Source organism: Balaenoptera physalus (genome assembly GCF_965194825.1).
Source record: "Balaenoptera physalus genome assembly, chromosome: 4".
Lineage (NCBI taxonomy): Eukaryota > Metazoa > Chordata > Mammalia > Artiodactyla > Balaenopteridae > Balaenoptera > Balaenoptera physalus.
In genome coordinates this window covers 106,961,725-106,980,994 of record NC_138891.1, presented here as the reverse complement: position 1 = coordinate 106,980,994, position 19,270 = coordinate 106,961,725, and the positions used below count along the sequence as shown (strand labels likewise).

The 19,270-nt window shown below is 35.4% G+C and overlaps 1 long non-coding RNA gene across 1 annotated transcript in view; it reads right to left on the bottom strand.

Moving 5' to 3' along the window:
* Positions 1-981: 981 nt before the first annotated feature.
* Positions 982-19,270, bottom strand: part of LOC309660149 — a 136,147-nt gene continuing 117,858 nt past the window's right edge. The window contains exon 2 of the long non-coding RNA XR_014263208.1: positions 982-17,918. This is a non-coding gene — a long non-coding RNA (uncharacterized lncRNA). The remainder of the gene's footprint in view (positions 17,919-19,270) is intronic.

Here is a 19,270-nt window from a genome sequence, read left to right as displayed (position 1 = left end):
CAGGTGATGTTAACAACATGGTATCTATTTACTAACTCTTAAAATCTTTACTCCTATTATATGTAGGAACTAAATTTTTCCTTCATAAGAGAAAAGGTCTCTGAAGTTAGAATTATAGTAAATTTTAGAATTATATGTCAACTTTGACCTATCTCCTATTAGACTAATAGAGTGAATGTTCATTTTAATTAAGATATGAAAAGTTAAATGTGATTTTTTTTTTTTTTTTTTACAATCACTCTTTACCTGTTTCACTTGTGGTAAATAAGAGAGATCTGAGACATGGTTACTTAAAGGCAGAGGTGGGATCTGGATTGTGTGACCAAGTTAGAGTAGAGGCACACACTGAAACTGAAATATTAGCAGGGGTCTTTTTGCACAAAAATTAAATTGTTTGCCAAGTAATTAGCTTTGAATGGATGAAATATTTTCAATTTGTATATAGTTTTTTCTTTTTTACTCAACTGTCTTCCTTTTTCAATTTATCTTCTTAGAAGAAAATGTCCATATTCAGAAAAACTCCACTTAAACCTTGCCTAACACGTTTTAGGGAGGGCGGGAGGGAGGAGTACCCTATCTTTTCACCCTTGGCCAGGCCACTATGTGGAAGCTCTGATTGTCAGTACCCACGTGCACAGATTTCCTGAGTTGTGATTGCTGTTCCCACCCTTAAACGTGCAGAATCAGAACATGTCTGCATTGGTACCATTTGATATCTTTAAATGTTCTTAAATAGCAGTGACCTGCCCTCACTTGTTATCCATAGCCCCCTAGGAACAAGAGAAGCAAGTAGTAAAACAAAGCCTCAAGAAACATTCATTGTAGTAGAGGACAAAGGGCAATAAATAATAGCAAATAGGTAGTGGGTGCTACAGATCTCTTACCAAACACCCATTCCTCCTGCTCCCTTCTAAACAGAACCTTTATTTTCATCTTCTCCTCCATTAAGTCAGGGCTCTTTTTTTTTTTTTTAATTAATTAATTAATTTTAATTTTTGGCTGCATCGGGTCTTCGTTGCTGCGCGCGGGCTTTCTCTACTTGCGGGGAGCAGGGGCTACTCTTCTTTGTGTGCAGGCTTTTCACTGCAGTGGCTTCTCTTGTTGCAGAGCATGGGCTCTAGGCACGCGGGCTTCAGTAGTTGTGGCTCGAGGGCTCTAGAGCTCAGGCTCAGTAGTTGTGGCTCATGGGCTTAGTTGCTCCACGGCATGTGGGATCTTCCCCGACCAGGGCTCGAACCCGTGTCCCCTGCATTAGCAGGCGGATTCTTAACCACCGCACCACCAGGGAAGTCCCATAAGTCAGGGCTCTTAATATTCTGATTAGTCTAATGCAGTGTTTCTCAACTAGGAGAGACTTGTCCCCAGGAAACATTTGATAATATCTGGAGACATTGTTGATTGCCATGATTCATGGGGTGGCATCTCGTGAGTATAGAACAAGGATGTTGCTAAACATCCTACAAGGCACAGGAAATTTCCCTACAACAAAAAGTTATTTGATCCAAAACATCAGTAGAGGTGAGGTTGAGAAACCCTAGTGTAATGGTAGAATGTGATCTGTCTGGTCTGGAACACAGCTCTACAGATCCTGGCTGAGTGACCTAGACAAATTTCTTTTCTTTTTTAAACAGCTTAAAGAAGGTATGTCATATACAAAGAACTGCACATATTTAATCTGTACAATTTGAACATCGGCAAGCATCTGTGATACCATCACCCCAATCAACATTATAGTCATATCCAACACCTCCCAGAGTTTCCTGACGTCCCTCTGTTTTTCTTTTTGTTTTGTTTTCTGTTTTTGTGGTAAGGGCACTTAACATAAACTGTACCCTTTGAGCAAAGTTTGAAATGCATGATACTGCATTGTTAAATATAGGCACAATGTTTTATAGCAGATCTGTAGAACTTATTCATCTAGCCTAACTGGAATTTTATACCCATTAAATTTCTTAACAATTTAGTGTCTTAGTTTCCTCATTTGTAAAACGATTAATAGTTTGTATTTCACAGAATTGTTCTATGGGTTAAATATGTTCAGACATATAAATCACCAACAGTAGTGACTGGTGTACAAAGCACTCATTAAATGTCATCTATTATTAAGTTTTCGAACATCAGGGGATAAGACTGTCAAAAAAAATAAAATAAACACTTGAAGGTTGATTAAAAATATATGTAAGCATTGACATAATTCAGCTTTCTCATTTACTTTTTTTAGGGTTCTGGCCAATATACATGCTTATATTTGAAGTTTATATTTTGTTGTTATTCCAAGTACTTATTTTTTTCCCAAGAATGTATTGGATTTAGAGGAAGCTACAATTTTCACTCTTATAGTAGCTTAAGTTTGCAAACATACTTGAACCTATAATAAATTTGGACATTGAAAAGTTTGAATCACTAGGGCTTGGCCAAAATGTGTGTTTCATAGACTGGAAAAAAAAAAAAATTGCTAATCGTTCAAGATACCACAGAAGAATAATTATATTTTTTAGGAGTTGAGACATTGTTCAACCTCTTAAAAAATTCTTTATATAAAATAATATGCCAATTACATGCTATATACGTTATTCTATTAAAGCAAAATATCAAAGGATTTCCAGAAAAAATAAAACTGCTTTCCCATTCTTCAATAATTCATCATATTAAAAAGGTATTATCTTGCATTTTATGTGAAATAGTGAATCTGTGCTTCACTTAAATAAAACTTTATCCAGGAAAAAATATATGTATATATATATTAATCCTTTATTACTACATTGTAAAACAAAATTATTTTAAAAGTTACCAAATGCAGACGGATACTAAATAGTAATACTGATGATATACTTGTAGGTATTTAATATTTAAACATTGAAACTAGTATATTTTAATCTTAAATTATGCTTTAGAAACTATCACAATTAGAAAATGTTGAGTTGATGTATAAATATTTATCTAAATATAGTATTGTTTTCTGTGGAGTATTATAATATTGTCCAGAAAATTTATTTTTGGAAATAATCTCAAATTACATTTAAATTTCCAATTTGAGTGTCAACACCATAGGGTAGATGAAAGCAATTGAATGGATATATTTTTGTAATGTGGCTCCAAATTTCAAGAACCAGAAAAGGATCTGTATGAAGTGCCACTTAATATTTCCATCACTCATGAATCGCAATCTTCTTTTTTTAATTTTAGTTAAAGCTCTTCATGAACATAGACACATCAATAGTGATGCACCAATCTATAAACAACGTTGTAATATATAACTGCATTTTTAAAGAACCATTTTTCTATTCTTTTGCCTTTTCTTGTTTGTTTGTTTGACTTTGCTTTTTCTTTCTCTTTTCTTTTATCTTCAAAAAAATAGCACCATCAGATAGACCTTGAGGGTATTATACTTAGGGAAACACCCCAGACAGAGAAAGACAGGTACTGTATGATCTCACTTATATGTGAAATCTAAACTAAAAATAAAACCAAAAACTAAAAACCAAGCTCATAGATACAGAGAACAGATAGATTGTTATTAGAGATTAGGGGGGTAGGGGGTGGAGGGGTAGGCAGGGAGGGGAGAAATGGGTGAAGATAGTCAAAAGGTAAAAACTTCCAGTTACAATATAAACATGTCATGGGGATATAATGTGCAGCATGGTGACTATAGTTAATAATACAGTATTGCCTATTTGAAAGTTGCTAAGAAAGTAGATCCTAAAAGTACTCATCACAAGAAAAAAAAATTCTTTAACTATGAAAGCTGAGGGATATTAACCAGACTTACTGTGGTGACCATTTCACAATGTATGCAAATATCAAATCATTATGTCGTACACCTGTAAATAATACAATGTTATATGTCAATCATACCTCAAATTAAAAAATTAAAAATAAAGGAATAATAATAATAATAAGCACCATCAGAATGTCCCTACCTTTTCTTAGGAACCTGTTAACCACCTAGTATGGACACTTCTCTATTTTCTTCATTCTTATATAATTTTATGCAGATATTTTACAAACGTGTGCATATATGCACATACACATAAAAAGGGTTTTAGGTGCATTGGGCATTTTACAAAAATGTAAATAATGCAAAGATGTGAAAAATTTCACTCTCCTGCACCTTGTTTTTCCACCTGTGAGTACTTCCTAAGTAACTCTTCTAGGCTGCTGTTACTTCAGTTTGTCCTACTTTATGGATGCATAATAGTCATGCAATAGTTGTATCTAATTCATTTAACGTTTCCTTGTAGATGGTCCTTAAGTCTGTTTGTGCAGGTTTATTTGTTTGTTTGACACAACCTATATGCACATATGCATGTAATTGTACCTATGTGATGCTGTTTTCTTTTCTATAACATAGAATCCCAGATAACAGTGAAAACTAATTTGGAGCTACTTAAAAGAGGTGTTTTAAATATAATAAAAATATTTATGAAAATGATTGAAATGCCTTATGGAGTAAAACTACTATGCAGTTTAATAAGATCATGAGTAACATAAACATAATTGTATTCAGAAAATAAATTACAATGTTGAAGTTAATTTCAACTGTCCCCACTAAGGAACTAGAGAAAACTATTTATTTGCTTTGAGGGTCTAGGAAAGTTTCTCTAAATTACCCGAGTTCTGCTGATATGTTTTTGTGACACCCCCTTGCCATTCTTCTCCCAGGATAATCTTCACTGACGCTTTCTTTTATTATTTGCAGAAAATCCTCAGCCTGTGTGTATACAAGTGTTCAACATTCGTATAAAGGACAGACTACTATTAACTCTATGCTAATGTTTCGCCTCCCTTTAATATGTTCACAAAACATACAGCACTAGTTACCTCCACTGAAGAAAAGCTTGTCTTTCTACTTTCATCTTGCTACTGCTCTGCTCTCTGTGTCTCTCTTACTCACTGCCTCTATGATCTGTGTTTGCTACTGTAAAGGAAGGGAGTCTCTCCTGCCAACTTTTTACACAAAGGGTACTTTTTTGCAGACTGAGTCTAGAGTGAAATCTTCCTTCGCCGAGTACAAACATGGACTCATGCTTCCTGTGTGCCCCATTACACAGGCTCCTTGGATGTTTAGTGAGTTCATGCTCACAAATTACGTCAGCTTCACTTTCACACACTTCTGTAACCCTTTCACATAACCTCTACCTGGATTCTATATTAAATAAAATAAATTTGTGATATAGTAAATCAAAGGTCAAAATCTGAACCTGAATTCTCTATTATAATTCAAAATTAGACACAAATTTTCTTACATTTTGTGAACACTCAAAAAATGCATTTTAAAGTTCCACTAAATGCTGTCATTTCTCCCCCAGCACTGTTAAAAAAAATATTCTTTTATCTAAGGATATAGAACATTTAGTGTTTATTTTCATTCATAGATTTCAGGCTTCACAAATCTTGAACCAAGGCCTTTTTAGAATACTAAATGAGAAAGCAAAGTAGTTAAGTAATTCCTAAAAAATACTAAAATTGATTCATGGGTGCAATGATTTTGAGATGCTTGGGCTATTGTACTTTAAGCCTGGCTGTTTTTATTCACCATTTTATCCTCTTTGCATAGGCCAGTGTTTGGCACGTAGTAGGCATTAAATGAATATTGACTAGAAAGTAAATAAATGAATATTTTGGTTTCTGAAGGCTTGTTTTTGAAACCAGTTAGAATACACTTTCAAAGATTGAGACAGAAGTTGCCATCTTCTCTATGCTAATCAAAATGAAACATACTCGCTGAATTTCTCTTCCTGCCAAGATCAATTTCTTTCTTTAAACATTCAAGTAGTCTGTCATTACTTGTTCCTGTGGGCACACACAGAGGGGTGTTCTGGTGCCCATCTAACACAAGTCAGAGATAGCTTAAAAGAGGGCATGCCCTCATATCTTCTGCTAATTTTTCTGGGGCATAAGTGATGAACACTAGTAAACTCCGATTATAATTCTGTTATCGCTTTTGAAGCAGGTTCAGTAGGCAGATTTTCTCCGTCAGACACGTGAACTTTCAGACTAGTACAAATTGGGACAAAAACGTTCCACAAGAATTTTGCAAGCCTAAACAATCTCTCTTTTTGCAATATTTATCATCTGTCATTTTGCTAGTTGTATTTATAAATACTAATGTTTTCCCCCAAAAGATATAAAACAAACAAAAATTATTTATTGTTCTGTAAGAATCAGAGGTTTATATGATTACAAATGAGAACTAGACCAGGAACATGACAGACAAGTAGTTTTCTATTCATTTGTAAATTATATTTATAAGATAGATTATTTCTAAAAATTAAATACATGAAAAAATGTTCTAAATTGAATCATATTTTAATGTGCTTAAGGTTCTTATTTTTCTAAGTAAGGAATGTTTTGTGGTGCTGATTATTACTTAATTTATTTTCATTAATAAATGAATGCATTACTGTACTATGTTTCATTAAAAGAGGCAAAACATACCTACCCACCATATAATTGTTTTATATATATTATTTTTAGAAAATATAATCTCAATATAATCAGACTAATTATTTGTTGTTATATCTCTCATGATATCATTATCATAATAACCTCCTTAGGAATGCATAGTGTGAAACTGACCACCATGTCAGATCTCTAAAGTTGATGGTCTGTCATAAATCTAAATATCATATTGTGCAGAGTGACAGTCAAGCTATTCTTGAATGTGCTCCTCTGATTTTTAGGTCAATTTTAATTTTCTCTTCAGCAGTACGTCTGGTTCTTTACCCTGGCTTGGAAAGTACAATGACTCAACTTTCAGACTGAGGAGAGGAAGCAATCATACTCTAACACCTCCGAAGGGGAAGATGATCTGCTTGCAACCATATCAAGATCAAGAGAAAACATTCCTACTTGACTTTTTGATAATCTTGTTTGAAACAATGGTACAAAACTGGCCAAATATGTACTTTTTTGGATCTATCTACATTTATGATGAATTAATATGACTTTAGGAGATAAAGTCATTTGATATGTTCCATGTTCCTAAAAAAATAAATTAAAATAGAACATTAGGGCTTCCCTTCCCTGGTGGCGCAGTGGTTGAGAATGTGCCTGCCAATGCAGGGGACATGGGTTCAAGCCCTGGTCTGGGAAGATCCCACATGCCGCGGAGCAACTAGGCCCGTGAGCCACAACTACTGAGCCTGCGCATCTGGAGCCTGTGCTCCGCAACAAGAGAGGCCGCGATAGTGAGAGGCCCGCGCACCGTGATGAAGAGTTGCCTCCGCTTGCCACCACTAGAGAAAGCCGTCGCACAGAAACGAAGACCCAACACAGCCATAAATAAATAAATAAATAAAAATTTAAAAAAAAGAACATGATTGGAAAACTTAAAAAAAAAAATAGAACATTAATATAATGCTTAAAAGTAATCACAATTATGAGAACAGAAAAGACAGGAAGATTAGGAGAATAAACAGATCCTGCATCCTTGAGAAAACTTAAATTCTCTGTGATTTTTATAGTGAAGTATGCTGTCATGTTTTGGAATTCACAGCTCCTGCTTCAAAGCTGATTAACCCCATGATATTATTTACCTCTTTGACTTAACTCTAGGAATAGAGCTAGGAGAGAATTCCATATTCCATATAAGAATTGTCTCTGAGGGATTACTGAAGCATTCATTTTCCTGCTGTTAATGACAGGCAACTGAGAGCTCAGATTTTCAGAAACATCCTCTATGATATAAAATTTTAAGACAGGGACCTGGAGTCAAGTTAGGTATTTTTTAGAATATTGAAGTTGACCCAGGCCAGAATACACTGTAAAGAATGAAAGTGCAAACTTGAGTTACAAGAGTTGGTCTAATAATTATTCAAGGAAGTTATTGAAGAAAGTAATTGAGTGAAAGTTCAGAGAGAAGATATAGTCTCTTTGATTGAAGCTAACAAGACACATTATGCTAGTTTTGAATGAATGGATATATAAAAGTGAATGGACAAATGAATTAATATTTAGAATCAGGTGTTTGAGAAACTCCATAAGTAATTTGTGCTATAATTTGGACAAAAAGTCTTTATAAAATTTATGAGGTTTCCTATTATAAATTTAAAAGAATCAGATGACAAAAAATAAATGTTACATGTATCTTGAAAGAGAAAGAAGGAATATAATGTTAAATGCAACATAAGGGTGGGGTATTGAAGGATAATGAGTTAGAGTTTGTTAGTTTCTTTGGTATCCTCAAGAAAGCTTGTCCTTCTAATGATTGATCTCTTTCCTTTAAACTAAACTTTCTCTGAAGTGGATGCAAGTTGTTTTCAGTTAGGATACAGAAATCCTTTCAAAGTAGTCTACTCCTTTTCTATAACACAGTATTCACCAGGCAACCTCCTGATCTTTATTTATTTATCTGAATAAACCTACTTATTTGGAAGGCACTATGGTGAGCAGATGCCAAGTTCTCCCAGCTAGTTGTAAATGATTAGCATTCTGGCTTATAAATCAATCTGTTTTAAACATGATCACTGAGAATCAGAGGATGGTCACACGTGGGTATACTGACAAAAGTGAGCATCTGAACCAGCTAAGCTGGGCCATGGTGAGTCCATGAAGGTGTAACTTCTCACTAAGGTCTGGCCTGATCAATCAGCTGGCTTTACCCATTACATTATTATCTGGAGTTCCAGGGAGCTTTCAAATTTCAAAGCCACTCTCTTGGATTGCAGAATGGTACCGAAAGTTATCACACGCTCAGTGGGTTTATGAAGCCAGAATACTACAGAATTAAAAAGCCAACAGCTTAGTGAGTGAACTGGAGCTTGGAGTGAAAGGATGGATTAATAAAAATAAACATCTATGGACGGTTTCAACTGACAGATTATTAAAAGTTTTTGGATGTCTCTGGAACAGATAATTTGTACAAAGATAGAAAAGCAGGGCCTTGAGTACTGAATAACAAGGAAAGCTGGCTTGGTTATAACAAAATTTGGAATTACCTAGAGTTGACATTTTTTTCCTCAGTTCCCTGATTAGGGCAACTTACAAAGCTATACTGAATGCCCTACAATATTCAGTTAGATTTTAACAAGCAAAGTGCTTTATTTCATTTTAAGAGATTCTGTACCCATACATTCTATTGAATACTTGGATCATAGAAAACAAGCGATTCTTTTTAACTTTAGAAGACACGAAAGTTACTGACATATATCTCCTGTCAGTTATTTACACTGTTTACACAAAACAAAACAGGATACGTTATTTACACCTCAAATTTGGGGTTACAAAATCTAATTATGAGGTTGACGATGGATTCTACGGGAAAAGTACAGAGGTTCCTAAGTTGAAGTCATTTTAAGAGTAATGTTGTTTATGTTTATTAATACCTCGACATAGAGAAGATGCTATAATTCCATACCTCAAATAAATGCACTAATAGTCAGAGGTGTTCAGAAACGGTCATTTAATGCTATTGGATTGTATTTTTGAGCTTCATACAACTCTAAAGCCTAAACCAAAAATTTTGTGAGACTGTTTTGAGAGAAATAACAATTCAACAATGACTTTTTATTTTATTTATTTATTTATGTATTTATTAAAATAATTTTTATTGGAGTATACTTGATTTACAATGTTGTGTTAGTTTCAGGTATACAACAAAGTGAACCACTTATACATATACATATATCCACTCTTTTTAAGATTCTTTTCCCATATAGGTCATTACAGTGTATTGAGTAGAGACAATGACTTTTTAAAAGGTTATCTTTCTATTCAATTTATAGCATGGGCTTCAAAGCCATAGTGATATAACAAGAAAATTCTTGGTCTACCCCAAGCATAAGTCTAGCGCAGAGCAGGTGCTAAATTAATGTTTATTAAGTCGTCAGATGTCCTGAATTTGAATCTTGATTCAACAAGTTTCTGGCTCTATGTGACTTTAGGTATGATATTACTCTTTAGGAGCCACAGTTTTTCCACCTGACAGTTTTCAGACTAGATGGAAGGAACAGTAAATTTACTATATTAAAGTGCTTTGACAACTATTTATGTACCTATATACTTGAATGTTTTATAATGGTGTCTTTCAAATGCTTGCATATATTTTAAAATCTCTTTAAATATGACAACCTACTCTGAAAAAGTAGATACAAAGAGGTTCTGACAGTTTTATTTGTCATCCTATTGACATCCATGATTGATTTGGAAGATTCAAATACCTTAATTACTGTCTCCTTCCTCTCTACTTCGTGTACTTCTCTCCAAAGCTTCTCCCTTGCTTGAAATGTACAGTGAGTTTTATCTCAAAGACATCCCCTATATATTCTTTTATTCTAGATTAGGTACTTGAATTACATTAAGTCATAGCAGATATTTAGCTGGGTACTGTGTACAAATACCATTGATATGTCTGCAGCCTCTAGCCTTGGAACAAGATAAAGTTAACAGTTAGCCCCAGTGGAATGAAATCTGTGCTCTTCCCTTTATTATCATAATGGTCTAAATTGTCATTTAATCAGTAAGTATATGAACTTTAAGAGGGGAAGTGGGAGGTTTTCAGAAAAAGGACACAGTGAAAGGGTGCAAAAGTAAGATTGTAACTAAGAAAACTGGAATCTTTAGTAAATTTTCTTAGAAGAAGTGAGATGAAGGAAGTGAAAGTCAATGTTTGAGGCAGATCAAGCATTGATTTGACACTGAGGACAAACTATTTGTTTTTCATCTTATGGTAGTGGAGGTAACTTGAAGCTGAAATGTGATTGGGGTGATCAGAATGTGATAAGACAACACAGCAGGGAAAGGAGAAGGCTTTGGTTGCCATTTATTAACTCATTTGGTTTGGTTGAAGACTCAGACACAATTAAATGAGTAGAAAGTAAAATAAATTTTATGGAGCTAAGGATGTGCAATCTAAACTAAGTCAGGGCTTGAAGCTGGACCCAGATGAGTGTGAAGGTGAGACATAGTAAATCAGCCAACCTCAGACCCTGGGATGGAGTTGTGTCCATGGGTGTAGCCCAGTGGTCCTAGCAGTTCTAAGAGGAAAAGTGTCAGAGCAGTGGTTGTCAAATTAAGTTACATTTCCATTGCATAAAAAGCCCTGCAGTGTTGAGCAAGTGTTTGGACAGGGTAAGTTTAAAGATCCTTTCACATCTATTAAAGTCCCTATCATCAAAAAATAATTTCTTCTAATGTTGGTTCTCTGGGACACAACTTATACGTGGAAGATGTTTAAGTTGGAGATTTTATGATCAGATTCCTGTACTATACCTTGTACAGATTCTCTGGCATGTACCAACCCTGTTAAACATGATCATTTAACAACAGATAGAGCACCGCATTATATCTGGGCTTTTATGTATCCCACCTGCTCATAAGAGATGAAAGTCTCTGGCAGAAATGCCACCAAGGTGCTAGGTTTCATCACGTCAGATCAGTGTGAGGAGATGCACAAAATGGGATGGTCTCGCATCTCTGAAATTGCGCAGCTGCTCCAGCAACATGAGGTTGCTTTTAAATTATAAAATGTGAGCATCTCACCCAATATAACATGTTTATTTCTATCTATCTTTCTTACTCCTTTCCTGAAGTACTTTCACCGGGACATGGAAGAAAACAATTGTGCCTAATGTCCTGTATTACTTTCCTAGGGCTGCTGTGACAAAGCACCAAAAACTGAGTGGCTTAAAACAACAGAAACTTATTGCCTCACAGTTCTGTAAGCTAGAAGTCTGAAATCACTGTATCAGCAGGGCCATGCTCTCTCTAATGGTTTTAGGGGAGAATCCCTCCTTGCCTCTTCTAGCTTCTGATGCTTGCTGTCATTCCTTATTATTTTTTGGCTTCTAAATGCATCACTCCAATCACATGGCTGTCTTCTCCCTGCATGTCTCCATATAGCCTCTCCTGCGTGAATGTCTTTCTGTCCAAATTTCCCCATTTTTATGAAGATATCAGCCATATTGGATTAAGACTCACCCTGTTGGGTTCATTCTAACTTGATTACATCTGTAAAGACCTTATTCCCAAATGAAGTCACATTCTGAGGTACTGGAGGTTAGAACTTCATTACATCTTTTTTAGGGGGACAGAAGCTAGATCATAAAAGCCTTCAGCATTGTTTGTAGACTTATATTGTTGTATACTTTTTTTCCAAGCTGATATCTATCTTTGTGTATGTTTTTGCAAGATTCCAATGTGGTAAAGTAATTGTGGTGGAGTTTAGCAAACTTCTGCTCCAGGAATTACATTTTGGGGGGTAAATATGGACTCAGAAAGATTATTTTCTCTTTAATTTGACTTGTGAGGGTCCAGAACACAGCCCTTGCTAAGTTGTTCAGTGTGCAGTACCACCAACACATAAGTCAGTGGAATTAATGTTTATGTCATGAGATATGGAAAAACGAAGGGGGAGACATATTATGATTGAAGTCTGCTCAAGGAGTGGTTCTGCCATTCTGTGCTGACCACGCTGCTGTTCAGATAGAATGTCTTTTTTCTTGTTGTCAGTTTGACACCTTTGCTCAAAAAGGAAGTCTGACCTGACTTTTAAAGTTACTGTGACGAGAATTTTGTTTTATGTTACACAAAATGACTCTAATATTACAAGATTAATGCCTTTTGCCTCTAAACATATGATTAACCATAAATTATCACACTAGACCTGAACACGTCTTTCAAAAGCCCATTAAAAAACAAATTAACCTTTTCTCTCTAGGCTGAACTTCCTTGTTAATATGAAAATCAGGAGCAATTCAGGGCTCTTAGTTTTTGTTATCCCAGCCATATTCCTTTGTGTTTTTCAAGTTGAGTTGTGACTGGAGAGTGAGTCATACCAGCTTAATTAATTTAGTTAAGAACCAATTAAAAGCAGTATTTTGCGCATGAGAAAGCTTGTCTGAAGTGTTTTGAATTTCAGCAAGTTTCCTCATTACCCAGGCTTCTATATAGATGGTTTGCGCCATGAGGAGGGGGAGATACTTAGTGAGTAAGACATCCCTTAATTCCTGGTCATAAGTGAAGTTTCAATTCTAAGGAAGGTACAATTAATATCTATACTCATAAACATATACCACACAACAAAAATTATTATCAAATTTCTTCTTGTTATAACAATGTAGCAAGGTTTATTAGTAACTAACCCGCATATTTTCTTCCTCTAGTAGACTAAATGATCTAAACATTCACTGTAGGAAGAAGATTCAAGGGAGATGTACTCCTTCTATATCCTTCCCACCCTATGAATTTGGAGTAAAGTGATATGAGCTGTTGTATTTTAAAAGTACTGGGGTTTAAAGTAATGTGGTCTTCGGATTTTTGCCCTATAGAAGCAGATGTTATTTAGACAAAGCGTTAACAGACATCTCCTCATCACACTCTTTAGGCCCTTGGGTATTATTTGTATCTATGTATGAGGTGAATCCACCAAACAAAAAATATATACTAGGGAAGAGAGGGAAAAGTATTTGACAGTGAACGGGCTGATTTAAGTCAGCAAATGTTTTCTGTAATGGGACAGATAGTAGGTATTTTTGGCTTTGTGGACCAGATGTCTCTGTCTCTGGTCTTTGTCACAACTGATCAACTCTGCAGTCAGAGCATGAAAACAGCCATTGATAATATGTAAACTAACAGACATGGCTGTGTTCCAGTAAAACTTTATTTACAAAAACAGAAGAAAGACTGAATTTGTCCTGCAGGTCATGGATTTCCAACCTCTGGTGTAGGATATGGTCATGGCAGTGATACCTGATGGATGGGCAAGACTTTCACCCCTCTGGTGCTCAGTTTCCTCATCCTACAGTGAGGAGGTGAGAATTAGGAAGCCAAAAGGTCTCTCCAGCTTTGCATTTCTAGGTTTACACAGAGGGATTGGTCTCCAGAAATAACTCTAAGCATAGCTCTAGAGTCAGGCAGCTGATTCTCCAGTGACCTCTTTTAAAAAATCTCAATAAGAGAAAATATAAGAACATCTTTCCTTGTGTTATGGGTGTTGTCTAGAGTAAAAATAGAGAATTGAGAACAAATATGACAATAATGATTTTGAATTCTCTTTTCTTTAGAGGCCTTGTACTCTGTTTAAGAAAAAAAGTAAATATAACTATTAGGACAGATTTCAAAGAACCACTTTTTTTGGAGTTAGAAATGGACTTTTCAAACTTGCAAATGAGAATCTGAGCATTAGAGACCTAAGTGCTGGTAGAAGAGCACAGGCTAGAAAGTGGCTTTCATAAAAACATTTTCTTTTTGAAGGGGTAAACTTCTCTGCGAAAATTCTCATTGCTGGAACACCTCATTACCCAGCAATGTAGAATAAATGGGGCATTGATCTCTACTGATTTGCCACCATAACCTCTGTAACTAAATGTGGCCTGAGGCAGTTCTGCAAACAGGAGGATCCCTGCATGTTTAATTGTCACTTGAATAATTTTCCATTATCATTACTCAGGGATCAGAATTTCTTCTTTCACTTGATGTTACTTTAAATATACCCTATGTATAGTGTCTTTTCCAGCATATCAGAATCTGTCACCTAGTATAAGAACATTATCAAATATATACACGGAGAGTAATTCTGCTGCAGTGTGATTCAAAACTATAAATACAAGTAATTGGCCCTCATTACTCAGTGCCACTGGGTTTAGGTTCTTGGATGTATACATTTCACTCATGTTTAGAGTATCTTTATCACCGTTCCTTCAAACCCCATGATTAATGAAACTCCCTCTCATAGCTCCGAATAATGAGAATTCTATATATTTTATCTGTAGGTCTTCACATGAGCTGAAACTGTTCTCTGTGGGATTATTTAAATAGTGACATAGCTGGAGTCCATTCACAAAATTTTTCTACCCTAGGATTTTTTCTTCCTTAAACATAGGGTTCATTTCTAACGTCCTTTCAAGGGCCACGAAAGAGTTAGTTACATAATTTGACCCATAGTCTTCTCTTTGTCAAAAGTGGCATATGTAAAAACAAGTTAAAATTTGGTACCTACATACTTGACCAGACCAGCAAATACTGAAGATTCATAATGTCTTTATGTTTCACAATAAGGAGGAGACACAGAGAACAATTTAATTACATGGATACTCTGTGGCACGTATTTTGGATAAGATTCATGTGATTAAAATACATAAGCCACAAAGTCTGGTTCACCACCCCCACCTCCCCAACTATTATAAAATTTGACATTATTGTCACTCTTTCAGATAAGTGTCCCTCGCCAAACGTAGATCACTACTCTATCAGAAAACTTTCTTTAATGTAACTATTATGTATCCTGCTAACATCTTCTGCCCATCATAAACCACTTGAACTGATAATGCTGGAAGAAGTGAGATGGTTTGAGGATATCTGCTAATCCATTTGTTTCATTTATATAGCTATTCAGTGTCTTGACTGGTTCTTACAAATGTCTAAGAAGAATTACAAAATATGGATGAAGCTGTAAATATTGAAACAGTGGTTGAAGATTATATCTCTGTAAAGAATATCAAGTTATTTGAATGCCTATTTAGGTCTTTGTTCAAGATGGCCTAAAATTTTTTAAACTGCACAGTCCACTTTAATTTTATAAAAATCCTTTAAAGAATTTAAAGTTCTCAGTGTATTCTATCAGATAGAGAGAGTACTATTAGAGGAAAAAGAGAGAGAGAGAGAGGAAGAGAGAGATAGGAATTACAGTAAAAATTGTATCTAGCTGGCAAAGGAAAAATACACTAGTGAAAGTAGAAGGAGGAAATCCTCATTGATGTTTGATATATACTTCAATTTACAAATATATTATACACTGTTCATTCTTTCTCAGCTTCACAAAGGATATTTACTTTGGCTTAATTACATAATGTTTGAAAGTATATCATATAATAATTAGTTTTTATATTTTGATATACCTGTAAATAAACCATCTTCCAGAAATTTTAATAATACCCAGAAATTGTAATAACCCAACATTTGAAAGAGCAGTGAGAATAAAACAAAGAAAAAAGTGATTCAAAAATCTTCATATCCTAGACATTTTAAACTTTATAGTGTTTAAGTGTGTGTATGTTAATCTTTTTGCAGCTTTTAGCTGGTAATCTATCTGTAACTCTGACTGGATTGACCGAAAACTTTACATAACCATAAATGGAGAGGATCAAAGGTAAAGTGAGATTTACAGATTTGATCTTGAAGAAAAAACCAAGGAGGCTGAGAAAAAAATATTTTCTTTTAGAAAAGAAATTATTTCTATTGGAGTGTACCCTTTTAAAAAGGTATTTTTATACTCTCTATTAAAATTGTTCATCACCAATGCTCTTTGGGATTATATCACCCAGAAAAAGTGATGCTTAAGGCAAAAGGCTGAAGATTTCCTTAACAAGAAAAAAGCACTGTGAGATTTTCAAAGGAAATACAGAATGTTTCTCTAATAAACACATTAATAACTTGCAAATGTGTTGTCACATTTAGGGCAACAACTTATGCTACATTTCTCCCTAAGTATAAGAATTTCTGCATTTATTTAAGGAGAACATAAAGAACTGAAAACTAAGCAAAAAATGCTCATTGAAAACAATTTTAAATTTAAAACATAGTTGATTCAATTTTTGTTGAATTGAATCTTATGTATGACCACATGTTCACAGTTGTTTATAAACTATTTAGTACTATGTTATTTTACACATATGTTCATATCTGAATTCATTTTATTGAGTTATTTTACGTCTCTGTCTTTTTTAGCCTTTTTGTTGTTATACAGTAGTTGGTTTAACATTCAGTTCCATTTTAAACTTACATAATAAAAACTTGCTTAAAAGCAATTCGGAGTATCTTACACGTTGACACATATCACCATGCTATAGAGTAAATGATTCAATTTTGTTTTGTTTTGTTTTTGGCCCAGCTGCATGGCATGTGTGATCTTAGTTCCCTGACCAGGGATCAAACCCGCGCCCCCTGCATTGGAAGCACAAAGTCTTAACAAGTGGACTGCCAGGGAAGTCCCTAAATGATTCAGTTTTAATCATCATCATCATCATCATCACCACCACCACAACCAATGCCAGTAGAATTGCTACCGCTATAATAACTCCTGACATTTTTAAAAGGCATTTTTAAATACTGTGTATGAGGTACATGTTAGGAGAATTTTGGTTGCAAGTGTCACAAACCAAATTCAAGGAAGACTAAGCACAAGTGATGAATATTAAAAGAATACCAGTATTGAGCAGAGTATACATGGTTGTTAAGAGCTGAATTAAGTCCCAATTCTGCCATTTACTTTCCATGTGACTTTAGAAAATTTACTTAACTATTCTGTGCTCCAATTTTTTCATCTGTAGATGTAAATAATTATATCACCTATTTCATAAGGTTATTGTTATTAAATAACTTGCTTTTAAAAATATTTAGGATAGGATTTACATGTTTAGTGCTATGTGACTGTTTATAAGTTATTATTGTTGTTGCTGTTAAGGCATTTTTAAAAGTCAAAGGGGAAGTATACAGCTGATATTCAAGAAAGAAAACAGGATCAGACATGATGTAGAAAACATATGAAGCCCTCTCTCTCTGTCTCTCACTCTGGATCTCTCTGTTCATTTCCTTTAATCTAGTGGATGTTATTATTTCCCATTCAACAACTGGGAATCATGAAGCTCAGAGAGATTAAATGCCTGTCCAAGGTGCCATAGACAGAATCTAAAGTCCAGTGTGTTTAATTCCAAATCCTTGTTACTGAAAACTATACTAGACACATTGATCAGGATTTCTTAAAGTTTTAAGTAACATCAAATGATGATTTACATAATGTTTAACTGGTTAATTTTTAATGATTGATAAGTACTTACATATGATGTGATCAGATCTTCATTTGATTTAGTTGGTTTTGCAGGAAGGGAGATGGATTTGCATCAGTGCATCCATCCATATTCTATTGCTTGGCATCCTTGAGACCAGTGGCCTCTACTGAGACAACATAGTCATCCCGTTACCTAAAATAATGAAGCAAATGAAGTGCTTAAGGACTGAACACATATCATCTGCCGTATTGAAACCATGTGATCTACCCTTAATCTAAAGAAACTAGGATATAGAAGCTGGTAAACTGGTTAATGAAGACATCATCATGAGAAAATACTTAACTCTACAACCAAAGGATTGTTGGCAAAATAGACAAAGGCCAAAAGGGAATGAAACATTAAAAAATAAAGTGACCTGTCATAGTTATAAACAGACATAAAGAAAAAAAAAACACTTTGGAATATCTTTGGAATGGCTGTAGGTCCAAAATTTTAAATTTTAGTCTTAAAGAAATATTGAAAGAAGAATAAATAACTTTATATTCTAGAGTAAGATATATGGATTTCTCCATAATTGTGTGTAAATTATTAAAGAGTTTGGAATCGAAAATTTTTATCTTGGGGGAACTGGCCAAGATGGCAGAATAGAAAGACTCTAAGTTTACCTCCTCTCACAAGCACTCCAAAATCACAACTATTTACAGAACAACCATCGATGAAAAAGACCAGAACCTATCAGAAAAGATCTTCTACAACTAAAGATAAAAAGGAACCAAAAAGAGACAGGTAGGAGAGGCAGAGACATGATATAATCAAGTCCCATATCCCTGTGTGAGTGATCCACAAACGGGAATAATTACAATTGCAGAGGTTCTCCCAAAGGAAGAAGAGGTCCAAGCCCCACATCAGTCTCCCTAGCCCAGGTGTCCTGCATTGGGAAGATGAGTTTCCAGAGCATTTGGCTTTGAAGGCCAGTGGAGCTTACTTTCAGGAGTCCCAGAGGACTGGGGAAAATAGAGACTTTACTCTTAAAGAGTGCACACAAAATCTCACAGGTTCCAGGAGCCATGGCAAAAGCAGTAATTTGATAGGGTCAGACCTACCTGCTTGGTCAGACCTACCTGCTGATAGGTAATCTCCTTGAGAGGCAGGAGGCAACTGCAGCTCACCTTGGGGACAGAGACATCGGCAGAAGCCATTTTGGGGGGTTCCTTTTACCATGTGGACACTGGTGTTGACAAGCACCATCTGGGAATCCCCTCTCTAGCTTGTTAGCCACAGGGCACAGCCCTGTCCTGGCCCAGTGGTCTGTAGGGACCAGCGCTGTGATGCCTCAGGCAAAGCAACTAACTGGGCATGGACTCAGCCCCGTACACCAGGGGACAGGCTGCCATAAGGCCCCCTGAGCATACAGCTACTTCTGGACACATCACTGCCCACCAGAGGGCCCAGGACCTGACCCCATGCACCAGTGTACAGGCACTAGAATCGAGACCCCCAGTGCTCTCCAGCCACAGACCCCAGACTCCACCCACCAGTGGGTA